The sequence below is a fragment of the Corvus hawaiiensis genome, chromosome 2 (genome assembly GCF_020740725.1).
Source record: "Corvus hawaiiensis isolate bCorHaw1 chromosome 2, bCorHaw1.pri.cur, whole genome shotgun sequence".
NCBI lineage: Eukaryota > Metazoa > Chordata > Aves > Passeriformes > Corvidae > Corvus > Corvus hawaiiensis.
The window spans coordinates 103583463-103611153 of record NC_063214.1 but is presented as its reverse complement, the minus strand read 5'-3'; the positions used below and the strand labels follow the sequence as shown (position 1 = coordinate 103611153).

At 40.6% G+C, this 27691-nt stretch overlaps 1 long non-coding RNA gene across 6 annotated transcripts; it reads left to right on the top strand.

Moving 5' to 3' along the window:
- The first annotated feature begins 322 nt into the window (after positions 1–322).
- LOC125338419 lies at positions 323–26460 on the top strand. 6 transcript variants are annotated; one of them, XR_007208301.1, is made up of 10 exons: positions 323–528; positions 3075–3146; positions 5088–5308; positions 6724–6808; positions 10835–10974; positions 12954–13085; positions 19415–19716; positions 20186–20221; positions 22351–22447; positions 22838–26460. It is a non-coding gene; the product is annotated as an uncharacterized LOC125338419 (long non-coding RNA). The 6 variants fall into 6 exon arrangements; XR_007208303.1 differs by having other exon boundaries at positions 5105–5308; positions 19415–20221; XR_007208305.1 differs by having other exon boundaries at positions 19418–20221.
- Positions 26461–27691: the final 1231 nt, after the last annotated feature.

Here is a 27691-nt window from a genome sequence, read left to right as displayed (position 1 = left end):
ATCTATGTGGAAGATTCCGTGCCCTGGGACCCTTGGACAGTTGCTCAGCACTGAAGATTAAATTGCCTGAGCTGTTTTGGCTTGTGTTGCACTGAGACTCCAATGCCCCAAGGGTTGGAGCATATGGGTATGGCCAATGGTGTTTTAAGGCACAGGGAGCTTGGAAGAGCTTCATGTGCCCTGTGCCAACACCATATTTTGTGCTGGGAGTAAATAGAAAGCCTCATACTCTGGGGCAGCCCTTTGGACACCTTCAGATTCACCTTCAGACACCAAAGGAGATTATTCCCTGAGAGCCAGACAAGCTGATCCAGGAGCCTTGGGAAAGCAGCAGTGTTACTGCTGCAAAATGAGCCCTTGCTAGCTAGTACCAGAAACCTCTGTTTCACTCCTCTTGCAGAATAATGGGAAAGTCCCAAGGGGAGGGGCTGAAAAGAAATTAAGGATTCCAGAGAAACCTCTCTTTTAGTAGGGGAAATTCATCACTCCTGTTCCTGTCCACATGGAGACATCCAGTTGTCACTGCAGGTAAGCCCTGAGAAGTTGAGTTTCTCTCATATCCTCCTGGGATGGGGCAGGGCAGTGTTCAGCTCCCTGCTACAAGAGCTATGCCTGTGATGTGTGTCCTGTTTGTGGTTGTTCTGGGGGTCTTGGTTTTATTTAGTATTTCTCTGCTCTGCCCCTTGGTCCCACTGGTCTTCATATGCATGTGAACTGTAGGATCTGCCTTGTGTACAAAACAGGGAGCGGGAGCCTGCACTCCCCTGTGAGGAGAGCTGTTCAGAAGATTTTTGGTTTAATATTCATACTAGCCCCAGGCAATTTTCTACTCCATGTTTTAAGGGAGTGGACAGGGAGGACATGTAGTTGTTGTTTCCTCTGGTATCAAGGGATTAGCTTAAGCCCATGGATAAGGAGCATGAGGCATGCAGATGGCAGTGGAAGAATAAAAGTAACCATAGGAGACTGGGAAGACAGAAAGCCCCATCATCTCTTTTAATAGAAAAGATTTTTTGAAAAATTTTCCATGACCATTTTTCCTTCAAGCAAGTGAGCAATACCCCATGTCAATTCTGATCAGTCTCCACCCAGTGGAGAACTGAGTGCAGTATAAGGCAAGGAAATAAATTTGGACACCAAATAAAATAAAACCATGCTATTAAGGTTTGTATGCCACGTTCTGCGATACCAACACTTATATCAAATGGTAAAATGTGGATAACTTATGCCTAATTCCAGACATTTGCCACAACATGCACAGCAAGCCACTGTGAACCCCTCAAAACTAAAGGAACAGGATAAGATCAGAGTTTCCAGGTCATGATTTGTATTTACGACTTAATAACAAATACCATCCTCCCTCTTCTTTTTTTTCCTTTATTTTTTAATACCTAGTTTCTATAAGCTTGTCTAGGCACAGCAAGGAGGGCATTTCTCTGCAGTGCTGCATATTAGAAAAGGGTAGCAAACATTTCTGCATGTCCGTTTTAGGGCTAGGTTTGGACTCAAGGTCAAAAGCCAAAAGCTGACTCAGGCTGAACCTCAGGTTTACATTTACCTCTGAAAAAACCTTAAGAGTTTTCTTAGATGGGAGGGAGAGAGAAAAAGAAAACATGAACCACAGTCAGGATGCTTTTGCCACTTGGTGCATGTCCACTTCACATCTCTGTAGGCAGTTTGGTGGATTTGTCAGTCTCCTTGACTGCTATGGAGACAGCCCTCACTTGTAGCAAGCACCCCTCCACCCTCACTGCTACCATGAGGAGCACACCCAGCCTCCACCACCAGTGTCAGCTGCACACAGCCCTGTGTGGCTGCAGCAGGTGCAATGCTGACCCTTCCACAGGGCCCTGGGACTTGTTGCTATCTCCACACCCTGAGTCTCCATCTCTTCTCTGATCCCCTCTGTAGCACATCCCTCACTGCCTGGAAGTTTTGTGCAGGACATGACTCTGTAAGAGGAGGTAAGTGGGCAAGGCATGAGCCCTAGGATTTTTGCATCCTCATCTCAGCTGCAGGCAGAATCTCAGTGGCCATGCATGCAGCTCTCACTGCCAACCTACAGGCTTTGCTGTGTGACCCTGTCAGATCCAGTGATTGGAGAAATCTTTGCAGAGCAGGGATGAGATTATACCGTAAGGATTAACATTTTACACTCAGAACTTCTTGTGCTTGTTTCCAATCACCCAGCAGGGAATGTTGTTTATTTGGCAGGCCTATGCAAACACACCAGCAGGGCAACCGGAGCAGACCTTTCTGCTCAGAAAGTTTATGCTCACTGCACAATTGTGCTAATGTAAACCCATTATATTGGCATCAACAAGAACCGTGCTGAATACCTTAATTCTTCCACCCAGCAAACAGGCTGCTGGCCTGAGTTCCTCAAGGCTGGAGCCAAAATCCTGCCAACCTTGTCCCCTGTGAATGTTCACTGTAGATGTTCAGTGAGGAGGGAGACAGGAAAAAAAGGTTTTTCTTAAAATACATTCATAAAGACCTTTCCTTTCAGCTTTATAGTTTTCCTCAGTAAACTAAGATAGAAGTCACATAGCAAGGTAAGCAGAAAACTCAAATATCTGTTGCATGTCAGAGCCTGTGGACCTTTACTTTAAAGCATGACAGTTTTGGACCATGTTACCACAAAGGGATTAACCAGAGGAACAGTCTCATTGCCCAGCTCTCTCTGCCAGTCTGAGTGCTGAGCTACCTTTCATGTTTCCTGAACATTATACTCTTGTTCAGCAGAACAGACATAAAATTAGCTTTGTTTGTGGGATCTTTTCGAAGGGCATTATGTTCTGTTTCAGTTTCTCCACTTGTTGTCACATGTTTAACACCAAGGCCACTCTGGAGTGAATACTGAATGGTTGGGCTGCCAAAGAAAGTCTGGGGATTCATGTTAACAGGATGGCACTGCAAGCCAGAACTGACTCATGTAATACTGACCATTTCACTTGATTGAATGCAAGAACTGTCATTCGGAGAGCTGAGATTTCATCTGTCAGAAGAACAAGTATAAAGCAAGAGTGTCTGCTGTGACAGAAACAGTAGCAAGACCTTTGTGTGTTTTTCAGGCAGTGTCTGAAGAGCTTGATGGCATTATAAGTGCAGTGTCCCAAGAAATGTCCTCATGACTCACATCTAAGGTAATCTGTGCCCATTAGAATGACTTTCTTTTATTTTAGGCATCTGTTCCTGGATATTGTAGGGGGCATATAAGGACATTGCACATATTATCACAAGATAAATCCTTGCATGATCCCAGGGGTGGCTGGGGTGCTTTCCCAGTGTTTTGGAAGAGCAGCTGGGGAAAAGCAACACTCTAGTCCTCCTTTCAGCTCTTCTTTTATTCCAAGCACAGAGTGGGCCACATCCTAATGCCTGTTCTCAGAGGCAGGAGCAATCCTAAAATGTTTCTCAGAATTTACCTCAGTATTGCATGATAGATGCTCAGCAAAGTGAATGAGGTGGGCTCAGATGAACACCCTGAGATGTGATGAAGTAGTTTAGAAACGCTTCTTATACCATAAACTTTCAGGCAGCATGAAATAAAAATTCACAAAGTCCCCTTTCAGAATTTTTGTTAACTGACATTACTGCCCTAGCTACCCAAAATGTTTGGGTTTCACCTTCTTTTTCTCTCAATACAAACCTTATAAGCAAAGATCCCATCTTTGGTAGCATCCCAGCCATGCTGCTATTCCTAATTGTGCTGTGGTGTCTTAGGCATCACTTGGGATAGCTGAATTGCACACTGGCAACTTGTTCTCTCAAGGTCTGGGAAGGCCACCATATCCTGAGCACTGGGATGATGGAAGCATCCACACAGTTCCCCAAATCTCTCCTTTTGGAAGCTCTGTCTGGAAAAGAAGATTGGGTTGCTTTGTTAGTGGTTCCTGAGGCCTCCAGCATCACGGAAGACAAGACCACATATGGCAGCACATATGGTAGAGCAGGAGGTTCAGCTTCAACCTTGCTGATCCCATCACCTTCTGTCTTAGCCAAGGAGGGTATTACCCTGCATGTTTTGCAATGTAAAACATCAGGATGAGTATTCCAAAGCAGCTGATTACCATGTCAGGAAGCCCTAGGATTTTAAAGAGGATGATGAGCTATGGCTTTCAGTCAGGCTGTAATCTCATCCAGGTTTTGTATTGGCCAGAAAAACCCCATCAAAAGGAATAAAGCCTTGAAGGGCTTTTGAGCGGGCTTTTGCTAAGAGAGAATGCAGCAGAACACGTGAATATTAACCACAGCTAGATTTTATCAGGTGTAAAGGAAGGAAAAGAGATTGCCAGTAAGCTGCTCAAATCCTGGCATTTTCAAGGGGTGGTCCTAGGTCTTCTGAGCATATGGAGGTATGAACAGATCTAAACAGTTCTTTGATAACACCTGAAGTCTGGCTAGGCAAAGCATGGCCTCTGTTGCTTCAGCTTTGCCTTGGAGGCAAGAAGCTGTGCAAGCAGGAGTTTTAGGACATCTACTTGCAGGTCATCAGTTGCCTTGCACATGTGGAAGTCTCCACCCAGAGTGGCTGGGATCTGTCCACACACTTACTGTGAGACTGTGATGGTGATGTGACAGACACAGTGAGACCTCGCTGGTTTTGCTGCGATGGAAAGGGAGAGTTGAATGGACAAGGGATACAACATGACCTCGTGGGACAAGTCATAGTTTCAGGTCTCTCACTTTGAGGGGGAGTGGGGCCTTGGTCCTTCATGGATGGTGCCTGAGATGCAGCCTAAGCTGCAGCTCGCAGGCTGACTGGGAGCTAAGTCCTAAATTGTTATTGGCAGTATGAAAGGACAGTGTGGAGCTGGGTGAGAAATGCACTGTCCTGTTCCAGCCAGGATCAGCTGAGCTTGGTGAGGACTAAGGGGAGAGCAGAGAGCACTCTCACAGCACAGTTCAGTGAGAAGGACCTCCGAGATCATCGGGTCCAAGCCCCTGCCCAAAGCAGGCCCAGCTTCCCAGAGCAGCTTGCTCTGAATCTCATCAAGTTTTTAGATAGGCATGTCTAAACTTCTCTGGGCAACCTGTTCCATTAACTGTCATGATGGAAAAGGTTTTGCCTTGTATTTTGTCAGGATTTTCCTTGCTGCAGCTTTGTGGCCATTTTCATCCTGTTGCTGTGCATCTATGAGAAGAATCCTGGTCTGTGGAAGTGTTGGTATTTGTGCAGTGCCAGGGAATAAAGGGGAATCACAGCTGTGTATTCAACCCCTGGCTGCACTGTGTTGAGGCTGGGGAAATGCCACCTCCTGAAGGGGTCCTGCTACTGCATAGAAGAATCACTGCAAAAATGAAGGTAGGTACAAGCCTCAGCAATTCTATGAGCCATCACTGCTTATTCAGGTCTTTGCGACTGTGTAAGTAAAAATGACCACTCTTCATTCTCTTTGTACTTGCTGAATACCAATCCTCATACTGCATTGACTGTATATATATATATATATATATATATATATATAATATATATATATATATATATACATACTCTTTTTTTTCTCGTCTGCAGTAGTTACCTGTGCCTTGTGACCATCTAGAACCCCAAGCACTATCTGGGGTGATCATCACACTGTGGTCATGGGACACTGAGAACACAAGAGAAATCTCCTTGCTCAGCTGTTGCTCCTCTTTCTTAAGGTCTTCTTTAATTCAGACTTTTTCAACATAGCACTTTATTAGTAGTTGTCCCTAAGAAGCTATTTTTTATTGGTGGGTTTCTAGGGCTCATGAAAGAGGAGATGCTTCCAGGAGACATCATTAGGGATACTTGGGGTGTACCCAGATTATGAAATGGAGAACTGGGAAAAAAACTCACTCTTGTAGATCTACAGGACAGAGCACATCTCTATGTGGAAATACTAGATCAAATCCAGCTGGTGTACTGGTATACTGCTATACTGTCAGGCACAAGGTCCTAAGATTTGCTTTTTTAATCAGTTGATTAAAATCTACTGTGTATCTACTGTGGCATAACGATACCACTACTGGTTCAACAGCCAGCTACAGCAGTTTGGAGATTTTTGTATTGCACACCATTTTGTGCCTCAGGGATACCTATGCTTAGTCTACTAGGACAAATCACCATTTCAATTTTTTTCACAGCCTATCCCTATCAAAGGAATCCTTGATTGCCCTCTTTCATCCCACAAATTTTTTGTTTCCACAAAGTCTCTGGGACTCCCACCCAGAAATTCGGTATCAGTGCTTAAGATCCTTCAGCAACCGAAGGCCTTCTGTATTGTGTTTTCTGGCTTAATCTGTCTTGGCTAAAGGATAATCCAGTGACTTTTTGTGGCCCCGACTGATGGTGGCACATGTGTTCATGACACAGAGTCCCAGAACCCCTCACTGATGTAGCCAGGCACAGGAATGGTAACAAATGCTTTGTTGGTGAAGTCCAGTCTTTCCAGAAGATCACTTATTTCAGTACTGAGTTGCACAGAAAGCTGCTGGGCAAGAGGTTAAATCCTTTGCTCTACTAATTTTGTGTCAACCCCCTCCTCTTGGGACTGATGTTATAGGAAATGGCCTCCCTCCCTACAACTCATCCCGTTGTACAGTTGCTGCAGCCTTTGTTTAGTGTTTCCATCCATCTGTTCTTCTCACAAAATTGTTCATGTAATAATCATTGTTTTCTCTGTGTTGTGTATATCTTTGGTTTTCTGTTCTGTCCAGTTGTATACCTCATGCTTTCTATGCCTCTACATTTCTCAGCCATGAATTCCCCAGAAGCTTTCACACTGCTCAGCGTGGAGTTGGCTTTTGGGGCCATCCTGTGCTCAGGATGGTGAGTTGGAAGGTAAGGGTTTTATCTGAGTCAGGATCTACAGTACATAGATGTGTCACTGCTGTGAGGGACAGGAATGGAATATGAATATTTTTTCTGCTCAGGGACCAGAGAGGAGAAGGGCTCATTTCCCTGCTATTCATTTGCCTCTAGAACTGCTCTCCTCTGAGCCCATTTTAAGAAATCCCACCCAGAGGCTCTGTATTATCTTTCTTACTCTCTAAAGCAATGTACTAGATTGACTTGGCAAGATCAGTAACACTCTCAGACTCAGGATATTAGTTGCAGGTTTATTTTCTGGAACTGTATAAAAAGTTCTTGTTAAAGATATTAAATATGAATTGTTCTTTATTAGGACCAAAAAATTTTTTATTTACTAGATGGAAAAAGTGTTCTGACTCAAGAGATAAATGCTCTTATGGAGTGCTGCTTTTGTATAGGCAAGCCTGGAGGGATGGGCTGACAGATTCTTTTTAATCCCCTTGGAAACAGGGCTGGGGAGAGGGATTATTTCCTTCAAGGAAAAATGAAGATTTGGCATCCTAAAGCTATGTGTCTGAACTTGCTGGGTAGCGTGCATTCTGTTGTTTTGTGCTAGATGAATAGAAGGGAGTCAGGCATCTCTGTAATTTGCTCAATAGCCAGTCCAGCAGGAATGTGGAAGACCAAGTTTTGACAACTTTCTCTTCCTTTGCAGGAGTTTCAACTCCTTCCCCTCCTCCTCCCATCCCAGTTTCTTTGAGGACAGGTTATGAAATGCAAGGCTAAAGGGTATTTGTAGGCAGATCTTCCTCAGGGTGACCTGGTAGTGCTATGCTATCCATTATTAATGTGCAGATATTGGAAAAAAAGTATACAACAGGACATGCCCTGAGAGGTGAGACATGCTGGAAGTGTGAGACATAATCCAATTCTTCCTCCAGGCAGTAGCCCAGTATTTTCCACAAAGCTCTGTGTTGTGAACAAGAGAGTGAGGGAACTGTGCCCTTATCACTTGAAGAACAAGGCATGTAGAAGGCATATAATAAAAAATAAATAACCTTACACAGAGAATGAGATTCAACCTAAATTTTCCAGGCCTCAGGTAAAAGTCCTGACCGTTTGACTGAAGGAGTGTGTATTTGGGGACACAGCAGTACTGACTGAAATTTTTGGTTTAGGTCCTGACAAGTGTTTGCTTGATTTGGAATGAAATGTGGGATTACTTCCAAGAAAACAAAACCAAAATTTTCAGTGATAGCTTTTTATTTTGGCCTAAAGGACAGCTCTTGAACTGGAAATAACCATTCCAGGGCACATGATGCTGCCTAGCAGCAAAGTGCTTGTTCAGATGCAAGAGGGATAAAAGCAATAGTGTAGTCCTTCAGGCTGCAGTGCCAGGGTTACCCATGTGTCTTCTGGAGGACAGAGATGCTGGTTATGGCTTGCACAAGAAGTAATTTCTTGCAAGTAAGGAAAAAATATCTTCTCTCTCTTTCTTTTCCTTATCTCAGATGTTTTGGACCATGGTGAGTTCTTGGTCCTAGAGGCATAGCCATCCAGTGAATTCTGAATTGGTTCCTTGCTAAATAATCTGAAAGAACTCAAGAAAGCAGAAAAGCATGACCCTAGGTGGAGTAAGAGCTTGTATTCCTCTTCTTAGTTCTCATGGTTCCTTACTGCACACAATATATACATCATTCACTTTGTATGCTTGGCTTACTGCACTCATTTTGATGTCTGAACATTTGCATGTAATATGTAAGAAATCTCAGAGGGCAATGAAATGTTTTGCTCCTTTGGAGTGGAAACAACTGAAATCCCTCTAGTATTTTTGGAACAAGACCACATGAAACACCAGGCTATTATTTGCAAAGCTGGCCATGTAAATTTGTGCTGAAAACCGAGACTTTCTTCCAGGTGTGTCTTTAACCTGTTTTTCTATTCTAACATTAAAATCTGGCCATCACAAGCAGCAGAGTGATGGTTAAGAAATCTGTATTTACTGAAAACATACAAGACACTGAGTAGGTTCAGTCCTCCTTGCAGTGAATTTGTCTGCCTTCAGAGTTGGCTGTGAGCACTAGTGTGAATGCAGATGAGAGCACCTGCAGGTATAAGGAAATCATATTAAAATTGTTAGTGGTCCTTGAAAACAGATGCTTTATTCAATGAAACTTTAGCAGAAAACAATATAGTCTATCAAGAGGAGGAAACAACTGGTATTTGCAAGGGAAAATTTCCAAATATCATTAATACAATTGTAGTTTATAGTATATGTCTGTAGGTAAGTAAAGGTTGGGGTGGGAATGAGGGAATAACCAAAGCATCAGTTCTTTAACCTGAGGAGATTTTATCTTATCCTGTAACTTTTTCAAGTGATTTAAATATTACTGTGCCAGGTTTAAAGCCCTTGGAGACAGGTGTGTGCACATTTCTGAAAGCCCTACTTAACAACCTTTGTATTGTCAAGGATGAAAGTTCAATTTAAATGACCACCTCAGACTCTATCTGCAACAAATGGATGTTTAAAATCTCAAAATATGTCTTTTAAGACTGGGAGCTTTGCCTTGGTAGTCAGCGTGAGCATCTGCTCGTTCCTTACCTCCATGCAGTGTAGTGCATGCACCACTCAACCCTCTTCTCACCACAAGGGCAAAGCTCCAAGGGTGAGCTGCCTGCACACATGCACATACTCTCAATCATCAGAAAAAAACTGCTGCCTTGCACCTGGAAAAATCAGTTTCAGGTCTCTAGCTAAGTGAAAGGAGTGGAGACTGCCCTAGAGCCCATTGTCCTTGCCTGCCCAGGGACCTTGTGTTAGCTCAGGGCAATGGTGAACAGTGTCTGTCAGCCAGGAGGTTTAATGCTTCTCCTCTTCAGATCACCTTCCACTGTGGGTTTCTGGCTCAGGAAAGCCTTTTTTTTCCTTTTTCCTCAGTTTGTGCTGAAGACACAGCTAGCTAGACTGAGCACTCTCTGAGACACATGACCCTTAACCAGCTTATGTATATTTTACACTGCATTTCCCATAACATATTTTTTTATGATTTAGTTATGCTTTCCAGTGAGTATATCGGTACAATACAAAATGTATATAATGACTTTAAAGGGATGCATTATTTTCTCTTATTATACTGTCAGAATACTCTCACAATCAGGATTAGATCATTTCTTCCACAAAGATTTCAAACCTTCCTAATGTTCTGTTTATTTTTTCCCCTCTTAGGTTGTTAAGTATAGTCTGCAAGAGTTTGCTTTTCTGGAAGATAAGCACAGGAATAATCCAACTTTCCTCTCTTTAGTAATTGACTGGATTTCTAAAGTTAAGTGACTGGAAATGTCCTAGCAAATAAGGATTTGTTCAATGAACTGGGAAAACACTTTGAACTTCAGAAACACATGCATTTAGTGAAGGATTGATTAATTTACTTTAGGTCCTTGGACACAGCTGAGATTCTGAGAGAAAAGACACCCTGAAGGTGTGCTTGACCACTGCATAAATTTTCCTTTTATGAGGACTGACATCATGGAGGTTTATAAGGGTAGGAAAAGAAAGGGAAACCTTTTTTGGTGCTTTGATGAAATGGAAGGTGTCCACAATAGAAGACAAACTCTACCATATACCTCTAAACCAATTTCATGAGGTACTGTCTGTTTTCTTGCCTTGTGCAAGATTAGGTTTATGCAGCTTTTAAACTGACAAAAATCACATTAAGTAGGAGTTTTAAAGGTAACAATAAAAGAAGTTTTTATTGTTTTGCATAATAATAATAATAATAATAAATAGAAAACAAAGGTTTTGAGATGCTCTGTCAGGTTTTTTTTTTCCCTTTGAAGCAATCCGTGCTCCAATAATTGATTTCAAGGAAAAAAAAAATAAAATCATACTCTGCAGTGGGAATATTGGTGCAAGTTCCTGTTTATTATGGCTCTAATAAAATTGGTTTTGTTGGTACTCCCAGACCTTTCATATTTCCTGACTGCTGGACTATTTATTGGTAGAGGAATTCTTTAGCTGTATAAAACAAAAATGCATGTCCCCATCTCTCCATATAGACCTTGTGGTTCTTTATCAAGATGAAGGAACAGGACTCTCTGGTGAGAACACACCTGGAGTACTTAGTCCAGCTCTGGGGCCCTGACATAAGAAGGATGAGGACCAGTTGGACCAAGTCCAGATGTGGGCTATGAAGATGGTAAGAGAGCTGGAGCACCTCTCCTGTGAGGACAGGCTGTGAGTTGAGACAGTTCTGCCTGCAGAAGTCGCTGGGATGACCCTATAGCACCTTCCTGTACCTGAAGAGGACCTATGAGAAGCTGGATGTGGACTTGTGACAAGGGCATGTAGAGGTCAGACAAGGGCAGAATGGTTTAAAGAGAGTAGATTTAGACTAGATATAAGGAAGAATTTGTTTATAATGAAGGCAGTGGAACAGGTTGCTCAGAGAAGCTGTGGATGCCCCATCCCTGTGAGTGTTCAAAGACAGGCTGAATGAGGCTTTGAGCAACCTGCTCTAGTGGAAGGTGTCCCTGCTCATGGCAGGGGGGCAGGACCAGATGACCTTTAAAGGTCCCCTCCAAACAAAACTATTCTATCACTCTATGCTTCTGTTCTACGGCAAAGCCCTGTGCTGGCTTACATGGTGCTCAAAGCCTTTGTAGCTAATATCCTTTCACCTGGTGTAACTGCTAAAGAGACTGACTGACACTCAGTGCTATTGTCTTCTATGCCTTAAAATTTTGGGGTCAAAATACTTGGACAGAAGCTGTAAAAAGAGGAAACAAAAATAAACAACTTGGCTTGGTTTCTGCCTGAGGACTTTTTGTAGCAACCCTCAGGAGATTGTCACAGGCTGAGGGAGTAGTTACAATCTGTGTCCATGAGGATTTTCAAAGAGGTGTCTCTGGTTCTTATGGAAATCAGCAATGAAATCCTTTCAGAGGAGTGTGACCCCACTCATTCCCATTTTTCCCCTTTCTTTGACTGCTAACACTTTAGGCTTCTGAGGGTTTTGAATTAAATATTTTCTAAGTAGTCAGAGCATGTCTCCTTCATGCTGTACACTTGGCTTGGAGACGATATCTGACTTTTCTTCCATCTTTTATTATTTTAAGGACATGATCAGCATTATGTCTTTTATGCTCAGTGCTGATAATAATACATAAGGGGTCAACAACTTTATGCCACAGTAGAATAGGAGTGTTGCTGTAAAGCATAGGGCCAAGGAAAACTTAAGGCTCAGTGCTGAGTGAATGAACCCTGAATATAATCCCATTAGGAAATTGATTACAAAAATCTGAAATGAAATTGCAAACAAGGCTCTTTGTATGGCATATCTCGTCCCATCCAGATTAAGAACCAGCTGAATCTTACAATTAATTTAGAGAAAAGCAATTGCAAAGCCCTTCAGAAGATAACTGCATATCCTATTTGCAGCTTAAATTAAAGACAGAGACCTAGTCAAGCAGACAGGCATAAGCAAATTCTTGGGGTTGATATGAGTTACTCTGTTGAATTACTTTAACCAGAGGATTATATAGATTATTTGTTCTATGGATTTTTAGACTCGTTTGGCTCTACTACAATAACATAGTCTCGACTGTTTAATTTTCGTTTAAGTATCTATATTTCATTTGTTAAGCAAATATAGCATAGCTTCTGCGTTGTAACCCTGTGTGGTTTTATATTTCTTTATACACACATGGAGTGGAAGAAGCCAAACTTACCTTTGGCATCCACAGAGAGGGAGCTTCAGTATTTCATTCACTAAATGTGAATCCATTGAATTTTTTTTTTTCCTGTAGACCATATGCAAATGGTCATTGTGGCAAATCCTTCCTCCCCAAATCATATTCTTGAACACTCAATACAGCTGAACTTTTGGATGGCAAAAGGATATAAGTGGTCTGTGTGAGCCTAATCTCCATGCTGGGGGTTTAGAAGGAGAGAGGTGATAGGAAAAAGACCTAAATAAGACTTGAAGAGGTTTTTTCCATATGGTGTGCAAATTTTGTATGCAATGCCATTTGTCGCCTACTGTCTTGAAATCTCTAAAACTTTTATTTCTGCTTCCTTAAATAGGGTCCAGTCAGAGTACAGATGCCTCATTGTTCTGGCACACCTGTTCAGGTCCATAATCATTTCCCTAATCAGCTTGTCTTTGTGTTCATTCAGTTATCCACTTTGGATATCTGAAGGATTTAGAGCATGGAGAACAAGGTCCACTTCGGAGACATAAGGTGCTGCTTCTTCCCTCCTGCAGGGAAGCTGAACTCGCATTGAAACATCTGGGAGTTATGCACAGAGGTAAGGGACAGAATGGCTGTTCTCTAAAATCTTTAATTGTTTCCAGTTTTCCAGCTCAAAGAGGTGAAGAGAGGAAAGTCCCGTGGTAGTAACTTTCAGGGAACTTGTAGAAAAGCCAAAGATCTGTTCCCTAATGCTACATAGCCTAAAAATCTACAGGGAAAATAGACTCACTCTCTTTCTCTTTGACTCACTATTCCCTCTGTCTTGAAGGTCAGTATTGCCCCTCACAGTAGAGAAGTCATGTTATGCTAATCAAAACCACTAACAGGCAGATGTTCCCTTTTCCCAAACAAGACAAAAAAATAAGAGGCATATTTTTCTAGCATCCTGTCAGTTCTATTGCCACCTTCCTGAGAGAAACCGATGCAAACTCCTGGGGCTGATTCTGTCAGTCACCAATTGCCTAAACAACCTCAACCTCTGAATTTAAGTAATGCTTAGAATGATGCAACAGAAGCAACACATTGGTCATCTCTCACTTTCTGCAGCATCCTTACTTTATATGCTACAGTGTCCAATCGAGGTTTTGCTCTAAGGACCATGGAAATGATAGATAGATAGATAGATAGATAGATAGATAGATAGATGAAAGAAAGAAAGAAAGAAAGAAAGAAAGAAAGAAAGAAAGAAAGAAAGAAAGAAAGTCTGTCTTTGCTCCGTACACCTTATATAAGGACGGTCTGCATTACAGTTGAATTGTTTTTATTTATAGAATGCAAGAGGGAGGGAAAAAGACCACAAACATGGTCATACAGAAATTTAAAATAATCTATCTGGAACATGCTACAGACCATTTGCATCAATAAAAATTTTCAAATTTCTACTTTTAAAAACTCTGTAATTTTTAACTTGGGAAAAAGTTTTCAGAGAACGTTCTAGAAGGAAATGTTTTAAAATGGCATTTTAGAACCGCTGGCAATGCAAAATCATTTACACATAACTTTGTTGTTAAAGTGCTTTTATTATTGGATTTCTGTTAAGATTTTATTACTGGGCAGTAGCAGATTCTTGAGATTTCTGTAAAATTGAGTCAGTCTCATCAGGCTTCAGCAAAATCTTTTGTTCTTAGAACAGAGAAATTCAGCATTAGCTAACTGCTTCAGGGTGGTTTTTCTTCTAGTAGGATGTGTACACTGATGATAACAGTGTAAGTAGTACAAAAAATACATGCAATCTCTGCATGGCAGCCAAACCTCTGAAATGCCGAAGTTCATAGCTCTGCCACAGGTGAATGGGTTTGGTAAAAAACCAACAGCCTCAGGGTTTGCAACAAAGTAAAAGATCAACTACAAAATGTTAATGATTAAACAAGAAACCCCCCACTTCCTCTCAACATTTGCACTTTAATTCTTCTCTGACACTAAGACCACTTAAAATCTCTGGAGATTCTTCTTTTGTTAAGGCTTTAGGCCCCACAGCAGACTGGTCTTTATTCCAGATGGGGATACAGATTTCTCAAACTGACCCAAATTTTCAGGGATTAAACAGACCTCAAAAACTTCTGACGTGCTTGAGGTTTGCCCATGAGACAGCTCCCTTTGACATTGGCTGGGTCAGAGAGAAAACAGACACGTGGATATCTGTCTTACAATGGAGAGGTCCTGGGGAGAAGGATGTCCCACCTGCCCAAACCTGAAGGGCCAGGAGGAAGCCTGTGGGGCCTTGGCAGCCCTTCGGTGCTTGACATTTAATTGCTGATGCTCCTACCCACATGTCTAAAAGAGTGCCAGAAACTGTCACTCACACAGCTTTAGCAAAAGCCCTGCACTGTCAACATTCAAATAACTCAAAGTATTGTCTGACTAAGGCTGAAATTTGCTCTATAGTTTCAATAGAAAATATTAATTGTATTGAAGTGCAAAGTAAATTCAAACCTAAATGGTGTGTGATTTCAGCACAGAGCATAGGTCAACATTGTCCCCATGCAAGTTCGAGTAACTGCAAAATTAGTGCATACAGCTACTGTCACCTATGTGGGGCCTGAGACTGTAGCCACTCTGTTACAGCAAACCAGCCTTTGGAAGGAGCACTGAAAACAATAGCCAAGCCTCATGCCAAAAATACTTTAAATAGAAGGTGATTTTTTGAAGTGTTAAGCTGACTTTGAAGCTTGATTGATTTTTTAAAAGAGCATTCTGTTAGAAATAGCACTTGAGGAAAAAATGAATTTACTAATCTACTCTCTTAGAGCTGGAAGTGAGTTCAGTTCTTTTATTTAATATATGCTACTTTTAATCACACTTTCTTGGTAAACCAGCTTGGAAGAGAAGGAGGAAATAAAGGGAATCATTGTTTGCTTCTGAGCCCCAGTGTCTGCTAGAAATTATTACTGTTTGTTTCACAACAGGGTGTGAATTACTTGGTTGCAGTCAACCATTGTTTGGAAATATATTTTGGAATGTTTCCTTTATGAAAGGTTTTTATTTGCTTAGGATTCATGATTCTATATTTCTTTCAGCTGTTCAGATATTCTGTTGCTACAGAATTGCTCACTTTTATAACAATGGGTTCAACTAATAACCAGACATTTGTTTTGAACTAGATCTTGAAGCATGGTGTAAAATCCAACTCCTGAAAGCTGCATTAAACCAGGATCTCCTACATTGTGCAATCTGCTAACAGTGGTCCTGGGATTTAACTTTTAATAGAAATATTCCATTACTTCCTGGAAATAATTAAATAAAAGGTGGTCTTAAATTTTTGCAAATGTGGTGAACATATTTTCAAATGTGATGATTTGGATTGAACTGGTTTGGATCTTTTTAATATGTTGGAAGACAGCAGTTGTTTTTTCCCATTTTGTCAGACCATATGAGAATTAGCTACATAAAATGCATCTGAGTTCATTAGTGCTAGATGATCTGGGAGACTAAGGCCTAATTTTGGCAGTGGGAGGGAACGTGGGGTTTTCTTTTAAGTGTTGATTAGAACTGGATCACTCCCAGATTAATCAATTTAATCCAAATATTGCCACTGCCCCTCCTCTCCCTTCCATTTGTCAGGGGGAGGAATGTGCCTTTGGGCAGGGCAGACGTGGCTATACTGGTAAAGGCAGTAGAGTTGGAGTGCCTTTCTCACACAGTGAGGGTGTTTGAGGGACCAAGCTGAACACCAAAATTCAGACTTCAGCTTCTGGCTCAAAGTTACCATGCTGGATACCCAGAATGTCCTGCTCATGGAGTTGTATTTGTTGCTTGGCAAGCACTTTTGAAGACAAATTTTGTCCTTGGGACTTAATGAATTTTGGCATTCTGGAAACTAGGGACATGGATGAAAATTAAACTTTGCTTATCATGTAAATATTTTTGATCAAAATTTTGAAGTTTCAACTCTCTATCATTCTTTTGCTGTTGGTTTGTAGGAGCTACCCTATTTTATTTTGGATCTACTTTACTTACCTAGATGAAAGTGAGCAGGTTATCTCAGCAGAAGAAAATCTGTGAAATGGTGATGTGTGGTCTTCGTGTCACAGTTGCCATCTTTATTGTGTTCATTATGTGCAGACATACAGATATGGATAGGAAAGGACCTTGATCACCTTGTTCAGCCCACTTCTCACTTGGACAGCCATATGATACCTACACCTGAGAAATTTGTCTTTATAGACTCAAGTTCTAGTCCCATTACTCTTTTTGAAAGGCTGCTCCACAGCTTTGCTTTGTAGATGATTAGAGACCTTTCTCCAATGACACGGGAACGTCCTCTGTCAGATTTGTCCTTACAGCTGGTTTGCAGCATCTGTAGCTTCTTCCCCCCAGGCAGAAGAGGATATTGTTCTGAACTGAATGCTCTTTATACCCTTTATCTTCAGTATAAATGCTGGATCCAGACACCTGCAGCTGCAAAATGGCATCTAGATTTGCTTCCTTCTTTCACTATTTTCCAGACTGCTGCCATGTTCTTCCTATAAAAAAAAAAAATAGTAAAAAAATTAAAGGAGTTAGAGCCGAAGTTTTTCAGGATGATAATTCTGTAGAAGAACCTGGGGTTTTTTCCCCAAGAAGTTTCTTATTTGAAAATCATTGATCTTAAGTTTATTTTTAGTTTTTCTTTTCCTCATCTGCTGTGTTTGGTTTGGATTTTGAAAAGTAGGTATAGACCTTTGTGTTTGCAGCCTCAGTAAAGATGATAGTAGAAAAGTACAGTACTACAGCAGGAGCCCACAGGATTGTTTATATCCTGCTATGCAAGCTGGAAGTCTTCTTCTCCTTCTGCTACCTCTCCATACTCTCAGGCAGAAGAGGTAGATCAGGGAGTAAGGGGGATTATTGCATTCCTCCAACTGTCTTGATATTTTAACTATGGTTCTTTTAGCAAATACCATCTTGTTTTTTGCTGCAAGTCATTCTGTTAAACATTTCTTATGGAATCCAGTAGAAAACAAACCCCGGGCAGTCCTGAAATCCTATACAATCCCCAGGTACTTGAACCATCTATCAGGGCTCCTGCATCTTCTGCAGTGCCATGGCTCACTTTCCCATTGGCTGTTTGCTCATGTTTGTTGGCCTGAGGTGCTTCTTTCCTCTCCGAAGGAATATGCTTTTATATTATTTTGCATCTCCTGTACAAGATTTATTTTCTCATTTTGCTTCGTGTTCTGACTTCTGATGCGTATGGGATGTTCCAAGGTCAAACAGAAGTGTTGTGTGTCCCTTTTCCTGCCTCCTGTGATTATCATCTCTAACAAAGACAATTTTAATTGGTGCCAGTGAGACAGTGTAGGGCCAATTGTTTCTTATTAGAGATAAGATTGGATTCAGAGTTTATAGTTCCTACAAACCAGTTTCTGGTTTGTAGGAAAAAGCCATTTTTAGTAATACTTTGCTTTCTGATTCTGGCACATTTTGCACTGCATGTAATTTGGGACTGTTTACATATACATAAGATTGCCAGGTCTTGATTGAAATTGGTATTTTAGAAGCATGGAGAGAACTGGCAGGCATGAGGTACAACAAATCTTACATGTACAGCATTTCTCAGTTTTTTCATTGGAGACTGAACCAAATGTTGCTTTGCTGCCTGGTGATACTGCAGTTTTATACCAATAACCTCTGTGAAATAAATACAGTTACGCTTATGCCTGTGGGTTTTAGTGAATATATATTTTATAGGTTGCTTTCAGAAAGACCTGATTCTGTTGCTTTTGAAGTCAGTTGGAATTTCACATCTTTTGTTCCCCAAACATACAGCATGCTTGCCTAGCCAGTCAATGAGTTACTCTGCTCAACTAAGGTGCAGATTGGATTTACTTTTTTTCCCTTGGTTGGATATTATCTATTCCAGTTTTTTCTGGCATTGGAACATAAATTGATTTTTTTTCATTTGAGTTCCTCCAGGAGATGTTTAAAATGAAATCAGAAATTGACGATAAGAAAAGCAGAGTTAATAAACACTATGCATACCCAGCTACTGAACTTATATCCTTGGGATCCTTTTGGGAAGCTTTGGGGTGTATTGGATTGGAGCTTAATTTATTCCCCCTCCCGCCCCCCTTGTTTATCATCATTTAGCACAGCAATTCTTATCAGCCACATAGAGCACTGGGCAAAGGAACCATCAACTGACAATGGTCTAATGATTTTCCTTTGTCAGTACAGATGGCAGCGTTCCTAAAGCTGAATTAATTGGGATCATTTCCTGCCACTGTCCATGGGGGCAAATGGAGCTGGTTGTGCTCTGAAACAATTCCCTTCCCAGACCCTCTCCCTGAAGGCAACGGTTGGGAGGAAAGGAATTTGATGGGCACTGGAGCTATTTCCTATTAGGGGGGCAAACTTAAACAGCAAGATTTTGGAATGAAGTGTGTGTTATTTGGACTGCTCAAAGTTGTTAAACAGGGGAGAGAAGCAGCCAGTTGTGACTCCTCCATTTTTTATAGGATGGGTCAGTTTTCAAAGAGGAGAATGATTATGGGTTCCCTATGCTGTAATTGCTGTCAGGACCTCCAAAACTTCAGTCTCTCTGGATGCTCAGAGGTACAGGTGAGAAGGGAAGGCCCATCTCAACAAACAGGCCCCCTGTGTCCTAGTTTTCACAGTCTCTCTTTCATAAAGACAAAATTCAGGTATGTTCAGTTTTTAAATTTAGATGTCTATATGTAGGTGTCACCATGTGGGCAAAGTGAGCTCAGCAGAAATGAGAGGGCTGTCCAGGAGATCACTTCTAGCATTTTCAGATAAGGCAATTTGAACATGGTGGGACCTGAAGCCCCAAGTTGACATGGGGTCACATACATATGACTTTATGACAGGTCACTTTAGCTGAATCCTACCCTTTATGTCTATTGTCTGAATTGCTGTTTTGTTTTTGGTTTTTTTTTTTTCCAGTAGGGCCCAAATACTTATATTCTCCCATCAGAAGTGGACGAGGACTCCAACCAAAATCACTAAATCCTTGTGCCAGCTCATGCAAACGTAGATGGACTTTTCACATTCCTTGAAGAACCCGGCTTTGTGTATCAAGCTGGTTGGGGTGGTGGTTGAAGAGGAGCAAAGGCATCAGCATCTTTCAATACTAAATCCTAGCACAAGGAAAGCAGGAGGGTATCTGGGGCCATGTCTCCAAATAGCTTGGGACCCACCCACCTTTATGAAGATGAGCTGCTTCCTGTGTTTCTAATTATTCAGAAGTAATTACTTTTAGTAGTATTATTTCTCCAGCAAGATTTTACTTTGAAAAATGTCCTGTTGCCTGTGTAGCTGATGTTAATGAACATGAAAGTTTTGGCTCAGGGCTGGTGTTGACCAAGTGAGATGAACTGAGTCAATATCTGTACTGGTGAAACGAATCAAGTAACATTTAGATCAGATGTTTTCTCCTCACTCCCCTTTGCATTCAGGCCGTGTTTCACCAGTGTACTGTAGTGGCACCTGAATAAACACTTGCAAATATTTATAATTCCCCACCTTCTCATAGGGGCTTTCTGAGATCTTTCCCACAACTCTCCCATATAAAACAGTTGAATCCCTCTTCTTTCTTAATATAAACATGAAGGTAATGTGCCCCTTGTCACAGCAGACATCTGTTATATGTATAGTAGTTATTCTGTAGCTCACGGATTAATCACTGTGCTCCATCTCATTTTGAACTGCAATCAGAAAATTACAAGGATTCCTTGAGGAGTTGGAAATCAGGTTTGTTTGTTGTATTATTAATAAACTTTAAGTCACTCCCATATTCATAACTGGGTTTTTGAGTTTTGTTGCAGTCTCCAGATGAAAAATATTGGCTGCTAAAGACACTTTACTACAATCAGCTTTGCTAATTACCATGAACTAATTGAATTGAACATTAATTAACTATTTCTGTAAAGGGCTCATCACAGGAAAGCCTTCTACACTTGTGTAAGTTTATATTTAACATCCCATGACAAATGCACGCCTTTCAACAATTGGTTTGCAACTCCTGACAAATGTTTCTATTTCATTTTATAAGTTATGAGTTCAGTCACTGCATCAAAAATAGCCATGGCTTAGATTTGCATTAAGACAAATTACTCTTGAAATGCACTTCCAGTCTTTTGGGAATCAGCAGGCTCTCTATAAAATAAGGATCTTCCTCCCATTTTTCCTGAATGTATATGTTTTATATAACAAGAGAATTAAAAATATCCATGAGGGCACTGTAATAATTCATATCTTGGGCATGATGCGGTACTGGAATTTGTTCCAAACCAGATTCTCTATGCTTTTTTTTGGATTAGCCTTAAAATTTCCATCACTGGAAAATAATTATATATTAATAGTTATATTAGTTATACTTGGGATCCATCCTTGTATTGCCACTATCCAAAGAAGGGCTTGGAGGAATGCTGGCTCAGCTGTTCTGTGACCATCTTTTATTCCTTAGGACAGAAATTTGGCGTCCCCAATACAATCCTAAATGGTTTATTTTGCCATTGCAGCAGCAATGGCAAACCTTGAGTTGTGCTACAAAGACTGCTTTGCTTTGGCTGAGCAGCTGAGCATATAGTACAGTCTCCTACAATGTGTTAGGATTTTATTTTCCATGTGTACAACCAAGTGGTTCCTGCTGCAAATATTTGAAAGCTAAGCAGAAAGATGTGGTGAACACTCAACCCAATTTTTTGGGTTTTTTGGGTTTTTTAAAACATCAGCTAAATGATGTTTTAAGCTATTTTGATGTTGAATAAATGCTAGGAGGACAAGGCACCCATCTAGCAGGAGTGTAAAAGGACTGAAAATAAAATTACAACTACCCATAATGTCAAATATTATGGGTGAGTTCTTTGGGTTTTTTTCACAGCATAGTTTTTTAAAAGTCTTGACTTCAAAACTTCCTTATCTTGGAAAGAAGAGTTCAAGAGTGATGTCCAGGAGATGTCTCTAGAGTACTCATTTAAATACACATATAAATATATATATACACACATATATATATGTGTGTGTGTGTGTGTTTATATTTATTGTTTTCTATAGACCTTTGTCACAAAATTTCCCTTTGCATTTGGTTTGCATTACAGCACAGGATCAAGCAATTGCTCTTGGAGAAGACTTCTACAAATATACATGAATTTAATCTATTTGTGCTAATAGAAAGGATTCTCTATGATTTTCTTGGCTCAGTTGAGTTATGCCACATACATCCACTTTGCAGTATTGTCCATGGTTTATCTTCATTAGTCTCAGGTTTTATAATTCTTCGTCCTTCATATGGCTTGAATTTTGTGCAGAGCCTGGGACTGCATACATTGGGAAATAGCCTGGAATTCAGGAGAATCAGGGTCGCTTTTTTCTCTATGATTTTTTGGCCTTTTTGACTCCAGACAAGTTCTTTGTGCCTCAGACTCCTCCTGCATTTCTATCTGATTAGAATCTGAGACCAAGCTCTTCAGGAACTCTGGCTTTGTACCCACATGGTGATTGAGAAATCTGTGGGTGTCTAGGTGTCGCTATGGCTCCTGAAAGGTTTGCTTTAGGAAAAAAATTTCATCAGAAATAGAATATATTTTCAGTACTTTTTCATGACCTGTTAAGTTCATCTACAGGCTTGCTGTATGGCCACAAATGGTTTTGCAGCCCCAGAGAGAGAAATCATCCTTCTTCCTGGAATGGATTCTCACATAGACTTTACTTCTTTGGGAGCATTTGTATGTTTTCTTCCCTTCAGGGCTGTCTCATATATTGTCAGTGCTGTGTGTTTGTTTGCAAACCTGAATCTTGCTGTGTAGCTGCAAAGATTCTCACTCCTTGTTAGAGTTGGAGGAAACCACTGCCATCATATTCTGCCTTGTACTTTTCAGAGTGCCAGGTTTGGGCCAGTCAGGACTGCCTTCAGTATCTGGATCAGCTGGATCTTGAACTACAAGCTCATGCTGCCCACTGCTTGAAGCAACTCTGGTAGGTAACCCTGTACATTACACCACCACTGGACTGTTTAACCCAGCACCCTTAACCTTACAGGTTAGGTTGGCTGAAACTAATGACTGGTCCCTCTGCTGAGCTCTGCTCTGGTGTGATGAAAGTGTTGGTGAGGTTGGTTACTACTATTTGTGCTCTGCAATTATGCATCTGCTTGTTAGGTGAATTTTTGGGGTGTTGTTTCTTGGGCCTCTGGCAGCTGAGAAAGCTGCCTCGAATGTGCAGTGGTTTGTAATCAGACCCTGGCAGATATATTCAGTTAAAATTCAATTCCAGGCTTGTGGTTTACCCTTGAAAAGCTTTCTTCCATCTAACAGCAGCACTGAGCTCTCATCCAGACCGAAGGTGAGTCAGATGTCTGTTTTCCAGGTACCTATCTTCTGAAGTGATGAAACATCTTATGCATTTCACTGCCTCCTGTGTCATGGGAACCCCAGTAAAAGCAAATGACTGGAGGAAAGCTTGCCTTTCTACCATTTCCAGGCATAGCATGAGACAAGTTCATGGAAGAACTCTCCTCCCAGGCCTATTAAACGTTAAGATGCTGATGTGACCGTTGGCTCAGAAAGTCTGAAATTGTGCAGGGCCAGGAACAAGTAGAATATACAAGGGAGACATCTCTGTCTGCTTTCCTTTGTCTCTTACTCTGTTCCAAAATATTCACTACTCTCAAATCATCTTCTGAATTAAATGGATCTTCAGTGTGGTCCTGTAGAGCTGGATTTCTCTTCCTAACTTCTTGGAGTGTTTCTCAGCTATTTGAAAGCACTGTGTGGTCTCCACAGAAAGCTGTCAAGGAACCCAGATCACAAACTGGACAAAATGCATGCATTGTAAGACATTTAATATGAATATTTTAGTAATCTCTAGTGGACCAAAGGAGTGATCTGCACTGAGTGGAGGCAGACATCAGGGCTGACTAAGGAGAGTAGTCTTAAACATGCAAGTTTACCAGCCCCATCAGCATTCACATTTGGATCATGTGTTCCTGGATGGATATGAGCAAAGTGGGGTTGGAGAAATCCCGCTGAATAGTCTGAAAAACTGAGCTAGGTAGATTGTCAGGGGGCACTTGAATTAGCAGGAAAACTTGACTCCAGAAGAAAGGGAGCAGCTGGGGAAGTAGGAATGTATCTGAATTCAAGGTCCCAGGACCGACAGCAAGGAGAGGCAAGATAGAACTTCTGGCAGAGTGGAGCTGAAACAGCTATGAAGGAGCTTAAGCATGGCTGAGGATTTTATTTGAGTTATAAATTAGTCATTTATCTTTTCTTTCTGTGCTTGTATCTAAAACCCCTTCTTTAAATCTTGCAAAGTAGACAGCCCTGCTAAAAATGTCAATGCATTTGTCCTCAAACCTAGGTCAAAGTAGTAGAAGGTGATGCTGGTAAACCTAGGGTATGTCGTCCCCATGGTGGTGGTAGATCAGAGGAAAGAAGAGTACAGGTAATATAAAGGGTTTGCTCAAAGACATTTAGGGATGATATTCTGCTTCCACTAAATCAGAAAAATATGGACTCAGTTCTGACAGATGCTCCTCCTTCCTTCAAGAAGGGAAGTAGTGAGGGTTCCAAAGTGCTGAGAAGAGTTGCCCATTAGCATCTGGCAGGGCTTTTTATATATTCTGGATTATGCTGTAGTTTGAGATACATCACAAGTAACATATGGGGCAAATCATGTTTTTTTCTTGGCCCATCCCTGTGTGTAATAGGGGCAGAATGATATCCATAATCAGGCAAGATAGAAAGAGAAATATACTAAAATAAGGTTAGCTGGTCAGAGAAGAATGGCAACAACAGCAATAGAGTTACTTTAGCTAATTATAGAGGAGAAAGCAAAACTAACATAAAGTTTTACCCTGCTGTTTGGCTTCGTGGCAGAATTCAGTCCTGCCTTGCTTCTGTCATTGGAGGAGCTGTAGGACTCACTGATCAATCAGCAACAATTCATGGTTGACACAATGGATCAAATTGATAGTTTATTAATAAAAATAACTAATTGGTGTTATAGTCTACTCATTATTGCCTGTTTGTAGTTCTTTCATAAGTTAAAAACCCCACATAGATATTAAGCCCGGCAAGAGTTTTTCTTTAGAGTGCGTAGTGTATACTCCATACTACAGTGTGTGCTTAGCTATGGCACTTACCAATATGTTGTGGTAATAAAGGGAACATTTTCAGTAATAGCAGCTCACATACTGGGTAGTCCTGTTGCATGCATGGACATGAATTTTCGAATAAGTTACCATTAAATATGTGTAGCAATCAGTGACAGACTCTGCCTCTGAGATACTGAGCCTTTTCCTTAAGTAACTGATATTACTGAATGCTTGACAGTTCCACTGCATGATTGTTTTCATGAATTTCCTGCCTTTGAAATTCCAAATGGACCACTTCAATCTCTATAGAGACGTTAATTTTACATCTGCTTTTTTTTCCCCTGGGAGCTGAATTTTTTAATTAACACTAAATAAATATTCTTTACAAAGTGTTATTAACAATAGCCATGAAATCCAGTGGGTAACTGGTTTGAACTGCAGCTGTCCTGTTTCCTTTTTTACGTCACTGGGGGCAACCCTGTCTGTGCTTTGTCCATGTGAACTCTTCTGCCCATACACCTCTCTCCTGACATTCAGACCATTGTGATTCCAGTCGAATGGCAGCCTATTAGGTCCCAGTGTTTCAAAACATACAGTGATTTCCCATCAACATCAAAGCAAATTACTCTTATTTAGTTTCTCTTTAGAAAAGGACATGGTCCTTTATTTTCCCACTGCAACTTGTTCATCCTTGCTAAGTGCTGCTGCAGATACCATTGCCGCCTTACAACTTCCTTTTCCTTGTTTTCCCCTTCAGTCTGAGAAATTCGGTCAGGCAGTTTTATTCTACATTTTAAAGGAATGTATTTCGCAAGCACAGCTCTCGCTGTTGTGCTCTTCTGATGTAATTGGAATAAGTTGATTTGGCCACAAAACTTTCAAAAATTTGGAAAGGCTATTACAGAGCAAACAAAAAAATTGTCATATTTTGTGTCATTTACATCTCATTTTCATATCAAAACACATAACTTCTGAAATACTAATTTCAGAGTCTTAAAATGTTTTCTGTACACTTCAGTTAAACTTCTTTAGGGCAAGTTTCCCCCTTCACGCATTGCTAGACACCAATTCACAGATGAACTTTAAATGCCAGTAACTTTTTATAGACAGAAAGAAGCCATAATAATATTAAATGAAAACCCATCTTCCTCCAGACTCAAGTTGAAAAGTGAGATTTCTACAAATTTCTAAAAGTTCTCTCTGAGATTTCTAGATTACTCTTAAAATAGGAGAGGAAAAGAGTGAAAAAAAAAGGAATTGGCAAAGTCCTTAGAAATTACCAACAATTTTGAAATAATTTCCTTCATATAATTATGCATTTTCATCTGATTTTTTCCCTCTTGCTCAAAATCAGCTTGCATTTATGCTTTCGAGACCTCCTTAACTTCTGTAGAGAAGAGATTTAATGAGGCTGATGATTTGATGCCAGCCATCAATGGCAATGTTTGCTAATGCCATTTTCATAGGCAGTAATGTCCAGTTGTGAAAACTACCCAGCTTGACTGCAAAACTCATTCAAACTATCATCCTGCACGGTCTGATGCTAATCTCGTAGATTACTGATACAAAATGTGAGTTCAAAGAACACATTTAGATGAAAACGGATAATTTACAAAGTTTAGGTCACTAGGGTTTTCTAAGGAGCGAAGAGCATGGCCCAGTGGGTAAATTTGGACTTCTCACTACAAGTGACGACTTATTTTGGTCCATATCCAGCAAAGATGGGAGTGAGAGACCATGAAACACAATTTTAATTCGATTATCCAAAACTAACAAAAAAATGAATTCATGCATATTTCTGGGTTGGATCTGGAGAGATTTCTGTGTAGATTTGTCTTTAGTGTTTTGAATCAATTTTGTCTTCCAAATAAAATAAAATCTTCTTTCAATAAAATCTAAGTGCAAGAGCATTCATTGGGGTTTTGCTTATTTCCACTTTCAATAAACAGCAGTGAAAGCTGGGAGGGGACAGAGTGCAGGGGGTTTGTTTTGTTTTTCTCTATATACCTGGTATTGCAGACTTAAGATACAAGCGATGAAGAAATTTTTAAAGCTCCCAGCATTTTTTTTCAGTGTGTATGAGTGATTAATTATTTTTAAAGGTAAATATCATTTTGGCAGCTTCTTCTATTTAATTTATTGGCCAAATTTTCCAGTATAAGCAGGATTTCTACCACAACTAATTATTTAGAAAACTAATAGCAAAGTGTTTCTCAGATTCATTATTTTGAAATTATATCTCCAAGTAATAATTTTGGGGGTAATTACTGGGAAAAAACGGTTTTAGACAGGAATAATATAATGCATGTCAAAACCCAAAATCACAGTTTGCCTAGGGTTTTTTTTTACTACCCCATCAGAATGTCCAGAGTTCTGCATTCCCATGCCTGTGGAGCAGCCAGCCGTGGGGATTTTGCTGGGTATCCCCAGGCTTACAGACACAGGCACGTAGAAGTTCAATCTGTGTGTGAGAAAGGACACATAAGAAGTTGTTACAAAGCCCTTTGTAGATAATGACCCTTTTTTCTAATTCAAAACTTAATAGTCTGGTGTGGTTTGCATTAATCTTTACAATGAATAATCTTTACTGAAGTGCAGTGTGAAAAGCAAACAATCTGCAATTCTTTGGGGTTTTTTTTTACCATTACTGCTAGAACAGTTAAAGTACTTAAAGAGGGCACCAGGAACAGTTGGGATTTCTTCAAATACCTCTTCTCTGGTTTGGTATACATCTTTTAATCTGCTTTGCAAAAAAAGACTAGAAAACCTTGTCTAGTGTGAACCAGAAAAGAGTAGAGCAAACCTTCCTTGTCACTACACTTCCTTCTGCCGCTGTCACTCTCCCTCAGCTGGATGAGAATCATGGCTTAGGTACCAGTTGCAGTCCATGTTCAGAGAAGGTTCCTGGGCTTAGATGATCTTGATCATGCCCTTTCTTCAGTGATCTTAGGGGCAGTCTTCATGACTAAGCAGAGAAGTAGTATTCCTCCTGCTGATAGAGCTTTCACCCTTGATTTTTCTGGCTTTATAACTTCTGTGCTTCCACACTTGAATGCTGTAATACTGTAAAAGGAACGTAATTACAATAAAAAGAGGCTGTTTTCTCAAAGACACTCATGATTCTT